This window comes from Sesamum indicum, linkage group LG6, assembly GCF_026168435.1.
Source record: "Sesamum indicum cultivar Baizhima isolate 11 linkage group LG6, ASM2616843v1, whole genome shotgun sequence".
Taxonomy (NCBI): Eukaryota; Viridiplantae; Streptophyta; class Magnoliopsida; order Lamiales; family Pedaliaceae; genus Sesamum; species Sesamum indicum.
Window position 1 is genome coordinate 12,629,702 of NC_142662.1, and position 20,438 is coordinate 12,650,139.

The following is a 20,438-nucleotide window of genomic DNA, read 5'->3' on the forward strand; positions in this document are numbered from 1 at the left end:
ACTAAAATGAGTGATTGCGAGTTTTATGGGACTGAAAGCAACATCTACCATAATTGTGTTATCAAAAAAAATTATTCAGCTTTGTTTTTGGGACTAAAAAAGGCAGTTTGCCCTATATTTTATCTTTTTCTTTCTAGTCATATATATGCCAGAATTTGAACGGAGGGCAAACACAACAAATAAAGGCTGGTTTATACCCAGACGTGTGCTAGCTACATGAATTGGCAATTTAGAAACTAAGGGTTGAAATCGGTTAAGGGGATGGAAGGTTGTTCATCATTTGTTTATTCAGTTTGGTTATATCATCGACATTTAACCAACCCATTGGTTAACATCCCTATCCAGTTTTCAATTATCAATTTGGTGGGATTCGAACCCATCACCTACTTATTCATGAAACCAAGTTCATCTATGAGTGATAGGCTAAGACATCGTTGATCGAAAGTTTAGAAGCTAGTCATGAATTTGAAACTTGACATGAGTTTAGCTATAATAATAGATTTTAGGAGGATTTTTCAACAGCAAGTTGCATAGAATCAATAAAATAATGAAAGATTTTAAGCAGTAAATCGCATAGAATTGATCGGCTCTTGCAATATATAACAAGAAGAGTAATAATAATAAAAAAAAAATTAATAAAATTATCATAATACAATCATAAAGTATGGATATAAACTTTATCATATCAATAGCATGCAATAAATAAATAATTTTAAAATTTCAAAGTTTGATTTTTATAAAATATAATGATAAGAAAAAAATTGAACACTAAGTATGCAAAAAGAAAGCATGAACTTTTAGTCTCTAAAGAAATTTCAAGATAAAATTGCTTGGAAATATCAACAATTTAAGATTAAAAACACAAGAAAGTTTATAACAATGAGAAAAAAATGAAAGCAACCTCCTGTAAGTATTATAGCAAATGAATAAATTATTCCTTGTAAAAAGAAATTACAAAGTACCTCCTTATATTTTTTAAAATGAAATAATTTAGACATAGATGTAAATTGCTTTATTTTTAAAAAACTATAGGGAGGTAATTTGATTCGTTTTTCATAGAGGGGTAATTTATTCAAGTACCATACCATAGGACGGAAATTGCATTAAACCCTATAATGTAATGCCATACTAATATTTCGTAGTGTTTATAGAGGACAAGTCGAAGAAATAATATTAAGTAATAGAGCTAATTTAGAATTTTAATTTAATTTAGGATAAAAGTTATAGTATTTCCAAATAATGCACTATACAACCAAGAGCCACTAAATTTCATTAAATTCAGACAAATCCAACAAAATATTGCAGTAACCACTCCACTCATATACTTACAAAACCTCACTCCACCACATCTCAATTGCACACAAATCTCATTCTATTCAGCATTTCATTCATATCGGAACCTTCGACGATCCATTATTTTTCTTGTTCTCTTTACTTGAGCCATTTAATGGCACCACCTGTAAAATCATCAGCGAAAACTACATAGAACCACGATATGACTGTCAAATATTTGCAGCGGGAGATTCATCCATCCAACAACTTGTGGATCGGCAATTTGTCACCTAAAGTGATAGATTCTAAGTTAAAATCTTTGTCTGCAACTCATGGAGAAGTGATGGGCATTAACTCATTCACCTTGCGTCACTATGTCTTTGTGCACTTTAAAGAAATATAGAGCGCGAAGTTGGCGAGGCAAGGGTCTGTAAGGCCATGTTGTTCACGAGAAGTCTCTAATGTTTAATTTCGCTAAACCGGTTGGTAAATTTTTAATTTTTTAATTTTTCTATTTTTTTTTCTACTTTCCATGTCTGAAATGACACATAAACTTCTTTAAAAGAAATATTACATATCGAATGAGATTATTAAGTACTAATATCTGAAAACACGCATAGAATGTTTATAAATATTTGTGGAGCAAGTTGAATGTTTAGTTATCAAGTAATTCTAGATGAAAATCATGTTAACATTAGATAATAATTTTGATTAATGAATTCATTTTGAATTGAATATTATAAAGTCTATTAAAATTTTTGGTCCTATAATTAAAGGTGTTTGGCGTTTTGGACTTTTAAAAAATTAAACTTATCTTAATAAATTTTATAATTTGCTAACACGTTTTTGGCTAGAAATTTTTAAATTTGTCACAAATTAGCACGTGCAAGTCATGTGCTAGCATAAATTTGATAACATATTCATGATGCACGGATGTGGTTTTCCATCTAATTTTTAACTTTCTGGCAAAATGTGTCCTCAAATCATGAAATATGCACAACTAATGGACCAAGTTACAAATTAATTCTAATTCTTTATGGACCCAAATGCCAAACAACTAAAATTACATCAATCTCTTTATAAGGAAGAACCCATCCATCAATTAATGAAATATAAAAATTATCAAACAACGCAAATATTGGTGGGAAATTAATTCATATTTTTGAAAATTTTTGGGATGAATTTATTATATATATATAGTAATCACATGATAACATCAATATTTTAATAAATTGATTAGTTTGACAATATATCAATATTCGATTCATATATTAATATAACAAAGAATAATAAAATAAAATATAACAAATTCACATAAAGTGAGTCATATACTCACTTGTTCGGCGGGATTCGAACCCATCATCTACTTATTCATGAAACCTAGCTCACCTATGAGTGATAGGCTAAGACATCCTTGACCGAAAGTTTAGAAGTTAGTCAGGAATTCGAAACTTGACATAAGTTTAGCTATAATAAGAGATTTTAGGAGGATTTTTCAACAACAAGTTGCATAGAATCAATAAAATAATGAAAGATTTTAAGCAGTAAATCACATAGAATTGATCGGCTCTTGCAATATATAATAAGAAGAGTAATAATAATAGTAAAAAGATTAATAACATTATCATAATGCAATCATAAAGTATGGATATAAACGTTAGCAAATGAATAAATTATTCCTTATAAAAAGAAATTGCAAAGTACCTCCATATATTTTTTAAAATAAAATAATTTACCACTTTAGACACAGATGTAATTGATTTATTTTTAAAAACTATAGGGAGGTAATTTGATTCTTTTTTCATAGAGGGGTAATTTATTCAAGTAGCATACCATAGGATGGAAATTGCATTAAACCCTATAATGTAATGCCATGCTAATTTTCTTAGTATTTATAGAGGACAAGTCTAATAAATATTATTAAGTAATAGAACCAATTTAGAATTTTAATTTAATTCAGGATAATCAATTTATCATATTTCCAAATCATGCACTATACAACCAAGAGCCACTAAATTTCATTAAATTCAGACAAATCCAACAAAATATTGCAGTAACCACCCCACTCATACACTTACAAAATCTCACTCCACCATATCCCAATTGCACACAAATCTCTTTTTATTCAGCATTTCATTCACATTGGAACCTCCGACGATCCATTATTTTTCTTGTTCTCTTTACTTGAGCCATTTAATGGCACCACCTGTAAAATCAGCAGTGAAAACTACATAGAACCACAATATGACTGTCAAATATTTGCAGTGGGAGATTCGTCCATCCAACAACTTGTGGATCGGCAATTTGTCACCTAAAGTGACAGATTCTGAGTTAAAATCTTTGTCTGCAACTCATGGAGAAATGATGGGCATTAACTCATTCCCATTGCGTCACTACATCTTTGTGCACTTTAAAGAAATGTAGGGCGCGAAGTTGGCGAGGCAGGGTCTGTAAGGCCACGTTGTTCACGAGAAGTCTCTAATGTTTAAGAAGGGCAAACTCTTTTTTGTTGCTTTGGAAAAAAAGTGACTGAGCGCAGCTATCCTCCAGTTAGTCTCTGTGCTTCGTTAGTTGGTTGGTGCCTTAATGTCTAAGATGGCTTTAATCTTGAGAGGGTTGACCTCGATTCCTCTTTGAGTTACCATGATTCCGAGGAAACACCCTCCTCGTACTTCAAATGCGCATTTTCCTGTATTAAGCTTTAATCGATACTGATTCAAGATAGAAAACATCCCTTCTAGGTCCGTGGTGTGGTTTATGGCTTTCTTACTTTTTACAAATATATTATTGATGTAAACTTCGATGTTCCTCCATATTTGTGGACGAAATATCTTGTCTACCAAAAGCTTGTAGGTAGCTCCTGCATTTTTTAAAAAGAATGGCATAGCCACATAAGTGATGAAATTGACCCTCTTATGATCTTCAGGAGCCACCATAACCTGATTGCGAGGCGTCCATCATGCTTAGTAGTTCACACCCCAAGGTAGAGTCAATTAGTTGATCGATTTGGGGTAGGGGATAAAAGTCTTTAGCACATGTTTTATTGAAGTATCTGAAGTCAATGCACATTCTCTATTTTCCTCCAGGCGTAGGTACCGAAACCACATTGGATAGCCACTCAGGGAACTGAATCTCCTTGACGTGTTATGTTGTCATCAATTTAACCATGCAGACTTGGATAATCTTATCTTTCTTAGGTTCGAAATGTATTTTCTTTTGTTCAACTGATTTGATGTTGGGATTGATATTGAGATAATGGTTAATAGTGTTTGGGTCGATCCCTTCCAAGTTTTGAGGGGGTCCATGTGGGCCTGCATTGCAGCGTATGCATCGAATTACTTCTTCCCGAAATCTATCCTGTATTTGGTAACAAATTCAAGTAATTTTCTCCAGATCCCCAAGCACGAGTTCAATGTTTAACAATTTTTCAGCTGGTTGAACTTTCGAGGGCGCCCCCTCACCTTCTTTAGCTTCCCCCACCAACTCAGCTTCTTTCCCTCGCTTGCTTGGGGGTGCCACCTTAAAAACCTTATTTTTGTTTCTCTTCTGCCCTTTACGTACAACCTCTATGTAGCATTTGCGTCACTTAAGGGGGTCCCCTTGCAATTCTCCTAGGTCCTCAGGTGCGGGGAATTTAATCTTCATATGATAAGTAAAGACTATGTCTTGAAAAGTGTTGAAGGTAGGTCTTCTAAAGACAAAGTTATAGGCAGAGAGTACATCCACCACCAGGAACTTTAGGAAACATGTTTTCTGAGTGGACCCGACCCCTAGGGTCAAGGGGAGTGAAGTCGTGCCTTGCGAATGGACTAGCTACCCCGCGAAGGCATATAGGGAAGTATTCACGTTCTTTAGGGGGTAGCCCCCTACTGCATCTGGATGCAAGCTTCCCCAAATAGCATATCAACTAAGCTTCATAAATCTATGAAAATTTGCCCCAATTCATAATTGGCTAGTGTGGCAGTGATGACTAAAGCATCATTATGGAAAGTTTTAGATCATAATCATTCTGCTCATCCAAACTGGATGAGGGGGGTGTCTTCCATCGTCTCCACCTCCAGTACGTCCTTGAAGGTTATATCATGCACTTCTCTTACTCGAGACTTTCTAGCATGGTGAGAATCACCCCCAATAGGTCCTCCAGCTATCATTCATATGATTCCTATGCAAGGGGGTCATTGATCTCGGTTCTGCTTCGAGGAGCATGTGGATCATTCCTTGGGGAGGGGTTCTGGGCTAGAGACTTTCGCTTTCTTTTGTCAGCTTCCTGCTTCTGATATGGTCCTGTCCCTCTGGTTTTCTCCCAACGCACATATTCCCGCATGTATACATTTTGAATAAGTCTTCCAATTTCATTCTTGAGGTGCCGACATTCTTCGGTGGTATGACTATAATCATTATGGAAATGATAGAATTCGTCAGATTTAGGGCGATGGGGGCCATCCTTCCGCAATTTAGGACTAGCATTTTCCTACCACCGCCATGAGAGCATGGTTGATTGGTACGGTCAACGGGGTGTACACTACATTGATTTTCTGGAATGATGGCGTTTTGTCTCGAAAATTACTTTGCGGTTTCTTAGGGGCTTCTTCTTTCGTTTTCATACTCTTTTCCCCATGGATCTCCCTCTTGAAGGCTTGGGCATCCATCATATTGATGTATTTTTGTGGCGCGAGTTAGAAGGGTATCAAACTTGGATACGAAATTTTAGCTAAGGACTTTAAGAAGTCTCCTCCAAAAGCCCCTGAGCGAAAGCACTAGTTTTTACTTCTTGGGTAGCAAAGAGCACCTCCAAGGTAGGCTGCGTTGAACCTTTGGAGGTACTCCTTCAAATGTTCGTTCTTCCTCTGTCTAAAACCAAAGAAACTAAGTTGAATTTTTTGAAGCTTTTGAATATTGGCAAACTGGTGAAAAACGGAGATCGGAATTCCTGGAAACTTTTTATTGCACCTACGGGCAATTATTTAAACCATTGTTGAGATACCTTAACAAAGGTGGTGAGGAAAACAAGCATTTGATCCTGTCCGTGCACTTGTGGAGGAGGGTTGCATTTTCTATACGCGAGAGATGCTCCTGTGGGTCAGTTGTGCCATCGTATTCAGCAATGGCCGTGGTACGACAATTTGCTGGAAGATCGTCTGCCATCACTGTGTCTGTGAAGGGACACCCTATTTCTCACCTTCGGTGGCCCCTACAATCTGGTACTGGATATCTTGGAGGCCTTGTTGAAGGTACTCAAGATGCGCAAGCCACTACGGGGGACTTCCTGAGAGGCCAATGGTGGAGGTCCCTGTCTTTCAATCACTGGAGATGGGGACACCTCCCTTAGCTTCTTCTCCAGGGGCGTCTACACATAAATTTCAGCTTAAAGGTGTGACTTGCAATTAATTCCTCTAATTTCTTCATCCTTTTTCTCATATCTTCTTTCTCTAGTTCCACTTCCTCTTACTTGGCCTTGTAGCTTTTGATTTCATTTTCATTGTTTGTTCTTCTCAACTGTCCAAGGATTATCATCTTTTATGGCTTACACATTTCATCATCCCACCATTATGAAAAATCCACATTATCCCTTTTTTTGAAAAAAGAAACCATCACTCAATGTCCAAATGCGTTGCAACATATTAAACCTTCAACTTGAACAAAAATGATAGAAGCTTATATTTTTTACCAATTTCATGAAGCAGACAAGGTCGAAGATGGGAAAAGGAGGTTTCTTACCCTCCAATGTTGTCTGCGTCGATTCTATTGCAATATCTATTGGCAGGCATTAAAACTGTTAAAAAATTATCAATTTAAGGACTAATATTGTTAAGCCTGAAAATTTGAGGATCAAAACTACATAAATGTCAAGTATAAGGACCAAAATTATCTTCTCCCTATTGTTTGATGTATCTAAATAACTATTTTGTATTTTGTAACAGAAAGATTTTTACTTTTTAATTTGTATTCAATACAAGTAGTATGAATATTTGACCGAAGCACATTAATAACAGCTAACAATATTAAACTCAAAGTTCAATCATTCATAAATATAAAATTAATAGAAAATAGATATAATAACTGCCACTTAGCTTAGCTAAGTACTTAGTTTAACAAATTATTATTATTTTTTTAAAAAAAATAGTATTAGACTTTTTGTTTTTGTTTTTCTACAACTCCTTGGGACAAACTATGAAAGGAGGAATAGTTCATTCCAAACCAACCTAGACTGTCCACCCTCCCAGCGTTATTTGAGATGTTCGTATAAATTTTTGTAAAAAACAAGATACCATTTCACGTTTTGTATTTTTAAAAAGGAGTGTACTGCCTCTCTGGGGAGGGGGATAATTTTCTCTTTTTTAAAAAAATATATTAGGATAAACTGATATTTTATTTTTCTTGTAAGAGCTTAAGTAAATATTTCGAATTACATTTAAAGGTAATCTGTAATCTACCCCAAACTCTTACAAAATACATTCTTTAATACAGAACAGTTAATTTTCAACTTATCAATACTTAAAAAATGGGTGATAGCAATTTATCCCACTGTGATATTGAAATGAGCATATTATCCCTTATAAAAAAAAATATAGCAATTTACTGTCCAGTACATTTTAAAAAGAAGCAATTTACCTCCTTATATAAGGAGGTAAATTACTTCATTTTAAAAAACATAGGGAGGTAAATTGTTATACTTTAAAAAATACATGGAGGGAAATCGCTATTTATTTTTTTCGTAAGGGGATAATTTGATCATTTGTGATACTACAAGGGGGTTGTTTGCATTTTTTCCCTTAAAAAATGCTAGGTCGTTCAAATTCAGTTGTAGGTTATCTGGTGGTTAGTTTTCGGTCTTTCATTCATTTGTGACACAATTATCTTAGCTTAACCCCAAGTGTTTCATTCATTTAAATTGCCACATACTTCTCTCAAGTGTTCCTTCCTTGGCAGTATTGTATCCTCTAACACCGAATCAAATACGAGTTTAGTTGATTTCTTTAAAGAACTAGCAATCATCAAAGTCTCATAAACCACTCATCCTTTCTCTGTATATGAAATATGATTGCTCATAGTCTTGGACTGCTCAATCAGGTTGTTTAATTTGGAACTTATTTCGTTTTTTGTTTCACGTGACTTCAAAATTATTTGTCATCAAAAATAGGGAAAAAGATTCGAATAGTCCTATATTTATATCCTAAAATCATTTTGGTTCTTTAACTTTGACAATTAATTTTGGTCCTGTATCTTTCCATTTTGCCTAGATTCGGTCGTTCAGCCAACTTTACGACCATTTTGCCCTTCTTTGGTAATAAAGCCTAATAGTCCATTTTAATACTCTAAAAAAGGCCCAACATGCTTTCGAAATAAATTAAGACCCCATAAATTCGTACCTTGTTTTGACAGCTCTATTTTCGGATTCTCCAAGTCCTCGGTTTTACGAACTTCCTCCAATTACACTACCGTAGCAGATGATTCGCAGGCACTTGGCTCCTTTAGTAACAAAATAGCATAGCCCTATTCCATTTCCTAACTTAGGGAGTGAAAAGGATTCCAATACAAGGACTTAATAGAATTTTGAATGAACAAGTTGAACAGAAGCCTTATTTTTATTGAAAAAATATAGAAAATATTACATAGATATTATTTCTCCATTGGAGAAAACAAGCCTCTCATATGATAGAGGACTTGACTTGTTGGGGAAACCCCCATAAAATGAAAGATTAAAACACTAAAAAAGATTGAAAAGACTCAAAACTCTAATGCTTTGAAGAGTAGGAGAAGTTTTATTATGATCCCCATCTGCTTCATTGCATCTTTATTTATAGGCGTACGCAGATTTCAAACTCGGACTCCAAACTTGTCTTTGGTGACGTCATTGCATTTGCCATCCTCTTGTCTCTTTCAAAGGACGTCACTGCATTTGTCATTGCCTCGTCTTTTCCAACTGTTGGTCATAATAGCTTGTCAGCCATGTGATTTCCAGCTGACTTTCCTGCTTTGCTGACTGATGGCCTTTGTCATTTTCTGCCGACAGTCTTATCCTCGATCTTTTACATTCTTTCATTTTTACTTCTGTTTGTAAATTTTTTTCTTTTTCTCTTGTCCTGGTCTGGTTTGGGTTTATTTTGTGTGACCCAAATTTTTGTCTCGAACAGGGGCTTCCCTTGTTTTTCACAGCAAAGGCATAAATGGTTATGCTATTGCCCAACATGCAATATGTTGCACGTCTTCATCCTTGTAACTTCGATCGCCGACAACTTATTCTCCCAAATTAACATTCTCTTCTTCTCAAATAAGCTTTCTGCGAACTCAATGATTTTTCCTATCATGCATTTAACAAGAATGATCCATTCACTTTGTTGGAGAAGATTTTGAATGGATACTTAACTTTGTACATCTCAGTGAGACAGACCCATAATCCCCAAACTCTGCTGATAGAGATGCTATCTTCACTGATGGCTGATACTAGAGGAGGTTCTCCTGAGGCAGCTTTGATTTTACTGAAGCCACTATGTCTACCCTTTGCAACTTCATGAAATGAAATGCTGGATGAGATTCTTTTCTTGTTGTTTCTAGAGCAATTGATACGAATTTTATCTCCAGAACGTTGCCTCTTTTAAGGTGGGGGTTGTTTTGCCACGAATCGAAGACCGCCCCACTAATCCATTCCGGAAGTTTTGAGATTTCCGAAAAACTTGGTGCCATAGTATGAACTGAAGCAAGAGCTCCAAAATCATACCATTCTTGCACATCTTCTGGTTTAGACCCTTCTAACATCCAGACCCTATTATATTTTTCGGATGTTCTGATAACGGTCTTGCCTGGGTTTACTCCTTTGTGAGAAATTATTTTTTTCCACATGCGCTGATATTCCTGCCAAGCAGAAGAAGATATCAATTCATTAGTATTAACCTTAGAGGTGTTTGTCATTGGCCTAAGGTTAATCTCTCCCTCTTTAACCCTAGAGGTGCTGGGTTGACTTGAATCTATAGGAGTTTTGAACTTCCTATGACTCAATTTTTGCCATTTCACCAGAGTTTGATACTGCAGGTCTAGGGTCCTGTACTCTAAAAGCATGTTCAGGGTCATGCTCCCTCAACTCGTGAGTCATCCCTGAAGGTGATGCCTTCTGAGTTGGTTATCTTAAGTCATTCCATAGCGATGTGGATGCTAGTAAGGAACTCCTTATTGCGACCTGGACTGTGTCTAATTCAGCTTTTAGGATTTGTCTGGAAAGTTGGGCATTCACCGCTAGCTGCCCCAACTTCCTGTCAAGCTCCTCGAGGTTTTCTTAGAGGTGCCTGAGTATCAGCATGATGGAGTTTGCTTTAGATGCCTCCGTCCCTCGTCAGGTAATCTACAATAACATTTTCATGAGATTTTATAGCGTGGCTTCAAATTTTCATAGTAGATTGCATCCAAGATGTCATCCGTGGCTTCACATATTTGTTATTCACCACGTTTCTCTGGGCAGTTGGGAGATATATGTCTTCTTGCTCCACAAGTCTAGCAATTAGAATCTTTGAAACTTTCATTTGCTCGGGTATAGGTTCGTCTAAAAGTTCTTCTTATAGGGGTTCTTTCGGTGGATCTTGCATCTGTCCGTCTAGATCCTTGGGATGAAGTCCTTGTGGGTTCTATTTTCTGTCCAAATTTGTATGTTCTGGCTTTCTACTAGGACCACCATGATCTCCGTTGGGAAAAGGTTCTTCTGCAACTCCTACGATAGGAGTCACTATTTTGCTTCCTCATTTTTCTTGGCTCGCTTGATTCTCCATAATAGTTGGAAAATCATTGTTATCACAACAGAGAGGAGCTCGTTTGATTTTAGCTCTTAGTCTTTTCATGTTCTTCTGGATGGATGCTTGATAACATCAATCCTTCCGTTTGTCTTTAAGGAAAGACGATCTCCTTGCAACTGAATCTAGTTGTCCTTCAGGTACTTTGTATGACTGGATCAACATTTTCCTCCATGGACTGCATATTTTTGCAAAGAACATTGGAGCTGCTACTTTCGTTGCTACTCCACTCTGGAAGAAATACTTGTGAAACCAATAGACGTATTCATCTACTGCGCAAATACTCCTTAGTTCAAGGCTAAAAAGAGCCTGTGCATATTCTCTAGCCTTTTCTGCTCTATTTCCCTCGAAGTATCCATCTCAGATGAAGTGTAAGCCTTCCTAGCCGGTCTGCTATTGCGCCTTTCAAATCTCAGGAAGGATGTTGCCTTTGGTATCTTTTGAGGTATTATCCCATCCGATTTTCATAGATCCCTCCAAGCTCAACTCAACAAGTTTATGAAGTTTTCCTTGGCGAGCTCTAGGGTAGTTGCTACTATCTTGATGGTTGCGATCAACTTCTTGGTGTTACAAAAATTAATAATATCCAGGTTAAGTATAGTGTCGTATGGATGTACGGGCTGGAGCATGGTCCTTGCCCAAAGTGTATTTTCAGGTACTTTCTTTGAATTTTTTCCTGGATTTTCCTTTAGTCTGGCTCCCACGAACGTTGGAGTGGCATTAGTGTGGAAATCCGCACTTTCGCTCATCGGTTGATCCTGCGAAACATCATTAGAGCATGTACTTCCCTCCAGTGGTGGTAGTGCTAGAGTGATCTCACTTGTTTGGGTATTGACTAAATCCGCAATCCCGAGTTAGGAAAAGATTTCCGCAAATTCTTGTAAATATGATAGATCCGCTCTTGTTACCTCCATTATTTTATAGATTTGATGGAAGCGATAATCATATCTTCTCTAGACTTTGGCTTTGGAATCTCCGTGGCCTTCCCCTTCTGATGTAGAAGAGGTACTGTTCCAAGGGAATCCCTGATTCGCTTTTGTCTGGATTTTGATATCTCATGGTTCTCCCTTTGGTTTCACTTTAGATCTGCGATTTTTAACTTCAGATCTGGAAAGATCTTGAGGATGTCCTCCACTTTTTGACCTATATAAATTAACCTATGTCCATAGTCTTGGACTGTCTTTTGTATCTCCCTCAGATCTTGGGAGATCTTAGATGTATCTCGAGTTCTTTCTAGTCAGTTCCTTTAATCATAATTTTTAGAACTGAAATTATGTAAGAATTTACTTGTTCCGCTTTTCCTGGCTGGGATTCAATTTTGGACTTCAGTAGAGTGTAGACGCATCACTGTATTTCCTAGTAATACCTGTCGAACTTCAAAATTTCTCAGCCATTCTTGTTCTTCTTCTGGCATGAGAAGTCTTGGATCAATCCTCTTGGGACCGTTGTAACACTTGTCAAGAAATTCCATGAGAAATTATCTTCTTTGTATTTCCAAAATTTGAAAATATTCTCTGTTATCAGAGTAACTTGAACTTTCGTTTGGTTTCATTTTTTCTCAAAGAGTCTCCTCCATTAGTGGATAAATAATATAAAAATATAATATAATCATATATTTCTTCAATAAACCTAGGATCTAATACTATCTCGGGCGTGTTAAGTTGTGAAGATTGATTTGAAGAAGAAAAGGATAACCTGATTCAACTTAGAATTCCCAAGTTGAGTTGGAGAAGGATAACCCGATTCAAAGTTGAGTTGGAGAAGGATAACCTCATTCAACTTAGAAATCCCAAGTTGAGTTGGAAAAAGGATAAGTCATGGCTATATATACTACTCTTATTAGCATTGTTTTAATAGAGCAAAGTAGAATAGAGTAGAGAGAAAAGAAAGAGTTGAGACGAGGGTGAGTGTTGTCTTTCACGTGTGGTGAAGACTTGCATACAAGTGTGTGTGTGTTGTACTCCTCAATTTTCCTCCTCTTTGAGTATTTTCTCCTGGCTTGGTATCGCCCCCAGACGTAGGATTTATATCCAAACTGGGTTAACAAATTCGTGTGTCTTTTATCGCCTTCATATTCCACCTGTTATCCATCTTAACCCGATCCATTTCCTAACAACTGGTATCAGAGCCTGGTTCAAGGAGTTAAGATGGAGGGAAAGTTTCCAGTCGAACGGTTCAATGGTTCCGACTTTGGGTTTTGGCGTATGCAGATGGAGGCCTACCTGTACGGGAAGGACCTGTACGAACCACTTGCAGAGAAGTCCGAGAAGACGAGTGATGAAGAATGGAAGGTGCTCGATCGAAAGGCGATGAGCGCAATAATCCTGTCGCTCTCTCGGAATGTCGCCTATCATGTGAAGGGAGCAAAGAGCACGAAGGAAGTTCTACAGACTCTTGCCGATATGTACGAGAAACCCTCAGCAATGAACAAGGTTATGCTGATGAAAAAACTATTCAGGTTGCAGATGGAGGAGAGGAAGTCGGTGGCCGATCACCTCAATGACTTCAACCAACTCACGACACAGCTGGCGTCTGTGGATATCGTGTTTGACGATGAGGTAAAAGCGTTAATTTTGCTTTCATCTTTACCTGACAGTTGGGATGTGGTTGTTACTTCAGTGAGCACTTCGTCTGGGAAGGAAAAGATGAAGTTCGACAACATCAGAGACATGATGTTGAACGAGGAAACCCGTAGAAAGCAAACGGGTGGATCATCTGGCTCTGCACTACATACAGAGTCCAGAGGGAGACCTGACACACGGGGTAAATACCGTGGAAGGTCAAGGTCAAGGTCCAGGGGGAAGAACAAGGGCAAGAAGGAGATGGTGTGCTGGAACTGCGAGAAGCCCGGACACATGAAAAGCGAATGTCGGGCGCCAAAGAAGGAAAAGGAGGGCCGGACAGCGAATGCCGCGACGGAGGAGATCACGGATGCACTCTTGTTGAGTGTGAGCAGTTCTTCCGATGATTGGGTTGTGGATTCAGGGGCCTCATTCCACTCATGCAGCAACAAAGACATCATGGAGCCATACACCTCAGGTGATTTTGGCTTAGTTTATCTTGCAGATAACAAACCCCTCAAGATTGTAGGAAAGGGAGATGTGCGGATCAAATCAACGAATGGGTCATGCTGGACCCTACATGATGTGAGACACATACCAGGACTGAAAAGGAACTTGATCTCAGTCGGACAGCTGGATAGTGATGGATTCCACACGACGTTTGGAGACGCGAAGTGGAAGATCAGTCGGGGAGCAATGACTTTGGCTCGAGGACTAAAGTCGGGAACGCTCTACATGGCGGGAGGATCCAGTTCAAACATCCCCTTTGCAGGAACTGTATCGCAGGCTAACCTGTGGCACAATCGCTTGGGCCACATGAGCGAGAAAGGAATGAACGTGCTGAAGTCGAAAGGACGGTTGCCCGAGTTAAAATCGGTGGAGGTGGGTCATTGTGAACACTGCGTGTTCGGAAAGCAGAAGCGGGTGAGCTTCTTGACCACAGGAAGAACTCCGAGGAAAGAAAAGTTGGAGCTTGTTCACACTGATTTGTGGGGACCAGCACCAGTGTCATCTCTTGGTGGATCAACGTACTACATGACATTCGTCGATGACTCCACTAGAAAGGTATGGGTGTATTTCTTAAAAAGAAAATCTGATGCCTTTGATACATTCAGGAGATGGAGGGCACTAGTAGAAAATGAGACAGGTCTACAAGTGAAATGTCTCAGATCGGATAACGGTGGCGAGTACAACAGTGAAGGTATCAAGAATTACTGCGCCGACCATGGAATCCGAATGCAGAAAACAATCCCGGGGACACCTCAGCAAAATGGCGTTGCTGAGAGGATGAACAGAACACTGAATGAGCGTGCGAGATGCATGCGATTGAAGAGCGGACTACCAAAGATGTTTTGGGCAGATGCAGTCAACACGGCTGCTTTCTTGATCAATCGAGGGCCTTCTGTCCCGTTGAACAACAGGATACCAGAAGAGGTATGGAGTGGTAAGAAAGTGGATCTTTCTTTCTTACGTACGTTTGGTTGTTCAGCCTATATTTTGAACGATGATCGGACTAAGCTGGATGCTAAGTCGATTAAATGTACATTCATTGGGTATGGGACTGACGAATTTGGGTATAGATTCTGGGATGATCAAAACCGGAAAATAATTCGTAGCAGGAATGTTATATTCAATGAGGATGTAATGTACAACGACAGGAAGGTAAGCCCGGACGATGACAAGAAGGAAAGGGAATTTGTTGATCTCGATATTTCAAATTCCGGGATCATGAGACCAGCAGATACGGATTCAGTGGGAGTTCAGACGGACGAAACCGAACAAACGGAGATAGAGCCAGAACCAGTATCGGAGGAACCGATTACTGAAAGCAGCACACCCTTGGCACTAGGTCGAGAACCGAGGCTGAGAAGGGCCCCAGATAGGTACTCCCCCTCTCTTTATTACTTGCTTTTGTCTGATTGTGGAGAACCCGAATGTTACGCAGAGGCAGTCAATGATGTCCACAAGAGCAAGTGGGAGCTTGCGATGAACGACGAGATGAACTCGTTGAAGAAAAACAACACATGGGAATTGTGTCAGCTCCCAAAAGGAAAGAAGGCCCTACAGAACAGATGGGTCTATCGGGTTAAGGAAGAATCAGACGGGAAGAAGCGGTACAAGGCAAGACTCGTAGTAAAGGGATTCCAACAAAGATACGGTATTGACTTTACTGATGTTTTTACACCTGTTGTCAAGTTAACTACTATTCGTCTTGTGTTGAGCATGGTAGCGGCAGAGAACTTGGAGTTACAACAGATGGATGTAAAGACAGCCTTCCTACACGGGGATCTTGAGGAGGAGATATACATGGTACAACCAGAGGGGTATAATGGAGATGATCAGCAGGTGTGTCGCCTGAAGAAAAGCCTGTATGGATTGAAACAGGCTCCGCGGCAGTGGTACAGGAAGTTTGACAACTTCATGCTAGAGATAGGTTTCTCTAGATGCAATGCTGATCATTGCTGCTACGTGAAGAGGTTCGATGAGTTTTTTATCATTCTACTCCTGTATGTTGATGACATGTTGATAGCAGGATCAAATGTCAAGGAGATCAATAGGCTCAAGGATCAGTTATCGAGGAAGTTTGACATGAAAGATCTTGGCGAAGCAAGACAGATATTGGGCATGAAAATCACAAGGGACAAAGGTATTGGTAAATTATGGTTATCTCAATCTGATTATATTGAGAAGGTATTATGCAGATTCAAGATGGAAAATGCAAAACTGGTTGGAACGCCATTGGGAAATCAGTTCAAACTATCCAACAGTGATTCGCCCCAGACTGACTCCGAACGTGCAAAGATGAGAGTCACACCGTATGCCTCAGCAATTGGGAGCCTGATGTATGCTATGATCTGTACTCGACCGGATATAGCACATGCAGTGGGAGTAGTTAGCCGTTTTATGAGCAATCCAGGAGTGATGCACTGGGAAGCTGTGAAATGGATTCTTAGGTACCTGAGGGGTACTAAGGACCGAGCATTGGTGTTTGGTAAGGGCAAGCTTACCTTGTTTGGGTTTGTTGACGCTGATTTTGCAGGGAGTGACTATGACAAAAGGAGGAGCACTACAGGGTACGTGTTCACATATGGCGGTACAGCCGTATCCTGGGTCTCAAAGTTGCAGAAGGTTGTCACACTGTCCACGACGGAAGCTGAGTACGTGGCAGTTACTGAGGCAGCTAAGGAGCTCATTTGGCTGCAACACTTGTTGGGTGAATTAGGGAAACCTCAGGCAGATGTGATTCTTCATAGCGATAGCCAGAGTGCGATCCATCTGGCAAAGAATCCCGCGTTCCATTCGCGGACAAAGCACATCGAGATCAAGTACCATTTCATCCGACAACTTCTGGAGAAGAAGGCACTGCAGCTGGAGAAGATCCAAGGAGAAAAGAATCCTGCGGACATGCTGACCAAGGCGGTTGCGATGGCGAAGTTGAAGCTGTGTACGGCTTCGACTGGCCTTGATGACTAGAGTAGACAAACCCGGCGGTACCAAGAAAGAAGTGGAGAAAAGCTAATCAATCTTCAAGTGGGAGATTGTTAAGTTGTGAAGATTGATTTGAAGAAGAAAAGGATAACCTGATTCAACTTAGAATTCCCAAGTTGAGTTGGAGAAGGATAACCCGATTCAAAGTTGAGTTGGAGAAGGATAACCTCATTCAACTTAGAAATCCCAAGTTGAGTTGGAAAAAGGATAAGTCATGGCTATATATACTACTCTTATTAGCATTGTTTTAATAGAGCAAAGTAGAATAGAGTAGAGAGAAAAGAAAGAGTTGAGACGAGGGTGAGTGTTGTCTTTCACGTGTGGTGAAGACTTGCATACAAGTGTGTGTGTGTTGTACTCCTCAATTTTCCTCCTCTTTGAGTATTTTCTCCTGGCTTGGTATCGCCCCCAGACGTAGGATTTATATCCAAACTGGGTTAACAAATTCGTGTGTCTTTTATCGCCTTCATATTCCACCTGTTATCCATCTTAACCCGATCCATTTCCTAACAGGGCGAGCATTAGCGAAAAATTGTGAAGTGAGTGCATATGGACTAAAATCCTTTTAAAAGGTGCATAGGGGTAAAATTGTCCAGAAATCTGTCAGAGGACTAAAAGTAAGCAATTTCAAAAGTAACTGGACCTAAACAAATATGGGCATAGTTATAGGACTAAAATCAAAATTAAGCATACTTAGCAGACTAAAATGATACTTTCCTCTAAAAAAAATACAAATGAATAAGCATTAGTGCATCGTAGTTGTTTCATGCGTTCTTTTCACCACAAAAAAAAAGTGGGATCTGTAACGATTTTTTTAAAACGGTTGTGCATGGTCTTTGTAGCAAGATTGGAATGGAGAAGATTTGATGATGTCATTTCTGAGTCCATAAGAATTGCATTTGTTTGTAACAACTGTAATCGTTACAGAAGCCATTACTACACATGTGTATTCGTAAAGCCGTTATAAATAACTGGCACTCACAAGTTGTAATGACTTTTGAAATTACTTCTGAAATGAGGGATGGCCTGCCTTTCTTCGGATGTTAACCGTTCCAAAACATGTAACTATAGCCAGTCAAAATGTTTAAATGTTTATGACCCTGAAAAACACTGTTAATAGTTTTTGGTCAATGAAAATTTACTACAATTATTGTGACGGCCTTGTCTTTGTGTGACGGTCCAAGAAAAAAAAGAAAAGCCGTTTCACGCATTGGATAAAAGACCGTTACAAGTCGTATTACAACTGGATGATACAAAGGTCGTACCAATAGGAATGACTTTGTGCGTTACCATTGTTACAAAGGCTTTTCTAACTGCAAATCAGTATAATGGCTATATTAAAAAACTATTGTTTTAAATGGCTATATTTCGCCCCACAAATCAGTACAACTTAGTTTATATATGTGTGTGTTGCATGTTGTTTTTATTTCATTTTATTTATTCTATAATTGATTATTAGACCTCACACTCTCTCAATTTCGTTCTAATTTTCGTGCGTATACACTTGATCAGCTAGAATTTCATAATTTGGACCGGCACTGTTGATCTCTTGAGTTGGTTGACCAGGTAACAACCTTAACCCTTTTTTTTAATTAAATTGATGTTTAATTATTTTAGTTTTTTTATTTTTTTGGATCTTATATATTATGTATTATTAGTTTAAAGTAATATTTATACATTTATAAGTTGAAATATATATAATTATAAATATGCACATCAATATGTAGTGATGATCATGTTACGACAACTGAGGAAATAAATGTATGATAAGAACTTTTTAGAGAGGGTAGGTCTTACGCTAGAGTTTGAGGATGGTGTTAAGACTTTCGTAGAATGGGACAAGTGTCAGCGTAGACGTATAGACAAAGACAAAATTAGGTCCCCATGTCCGAGTGCAGAAACGAAAGGTTGAAAACACCTGAATGTTAATTATCATTTATGTATGCGAGAGTTATGCCAAAATAATATAATTGAACTTTGTATGGCGATGAGAGGGTGCAACAGTACTTTGATGCTGTGACTGACCCTCCAGTGCAGGAGGAGCAAACCTCAGCTGCTCAAGAGGACGGTAATTTGCACTGTAGTGGTTACAACAGATGGATTGGGTGGAGGATGGTTTTTTAAGCAGCCAAGCTAGTTTATTTTTCTTCATGACATGAAGGTTGTGTTTGATGATGATACGAGGTCCTGTCTTACTAATATCGATCCTAGTTCGACGTTCAATAGGCGACTCTATGATTATGTGCCATGGTTGTCAGACCGTTTTTACAATGTAGTGCATGCTGCTTACTAGCCGTAGAGCAGCAACCTCTGTTGACGTTGGTTGTTGGTTTGGTGACTATCAAAGCCGAGGGTAATTTTTCTGAGCGAACATATGCTCAAACAGTGGGCTATTAATATATATTTCCTTGCGATCACACCCTGCCAAGACATTACTATAGTCCGAAGAAATTCATAAGGGATTTGGTTTATCCATTGAAAAGATTGATGTGTTTAAAAATGGTTGCAAGTTCTGTGAAAACACTATGTACAAGCTGATTAGGGAGCAAAACCCCTGCCGCAAGAATTCTCCGTATGCCGTTCTAGGTACCTGCCGCTTACTCCCAATCTCTAGAAGTTGTATGCTTCAAGAGCAACTGTAGAGCACATGACGTGGCATGCCACAGATCAGATGGAGAAAGGCTCCACATGTTATCCATTCGATGCAGAGGTTGGAGGCATTTTGACCAAACGTATTCCGATTTTGCAGAAGAGTAGCGTGATATTCGGTTGGCCTTTGCACAAACTGGTTGGCAGCGCACCTGCAATACGCTCGTACTTATTCTTGTTGGCTCGTCATACTTACACCGTATAATCTCCCCCGTGGTATGTGCATGAGTTCTGAGTATATGTTTTTGAAGATGGTGATTCTTGGCTCTTCTAGTCCAAAAATCAATGTCTACTTCAAGTCGTTGATTGAGCAGTCGTTGCAATTGTGGCATGTGGGTGTTCGAATGCATGATAATACCATGACCAGGCATTCATTATGCAGGCGGCATTGATGTGGACCGCGAACGACCTACCCGCTTATGGGATGACGTTTGGATAGAGTACCGCTGTTGTATGGGTTGTCCTGTTTGTATGGACGACACACGGGCATTCCATCTCAACATAATAGGAAGGTGTGCTACTTTTGTAGTACCCCCTACTCGCTATATCTAATTATCACTATTTCATCATTTCTTTAATTTAGAACTCATTCGATAAGTAATTTCCTTTCAACCTGTAAAATAAATTCTAATTTATCAATGTAATATATATATATATCACAAAAGTTAATAGATACCACAAAAACTTT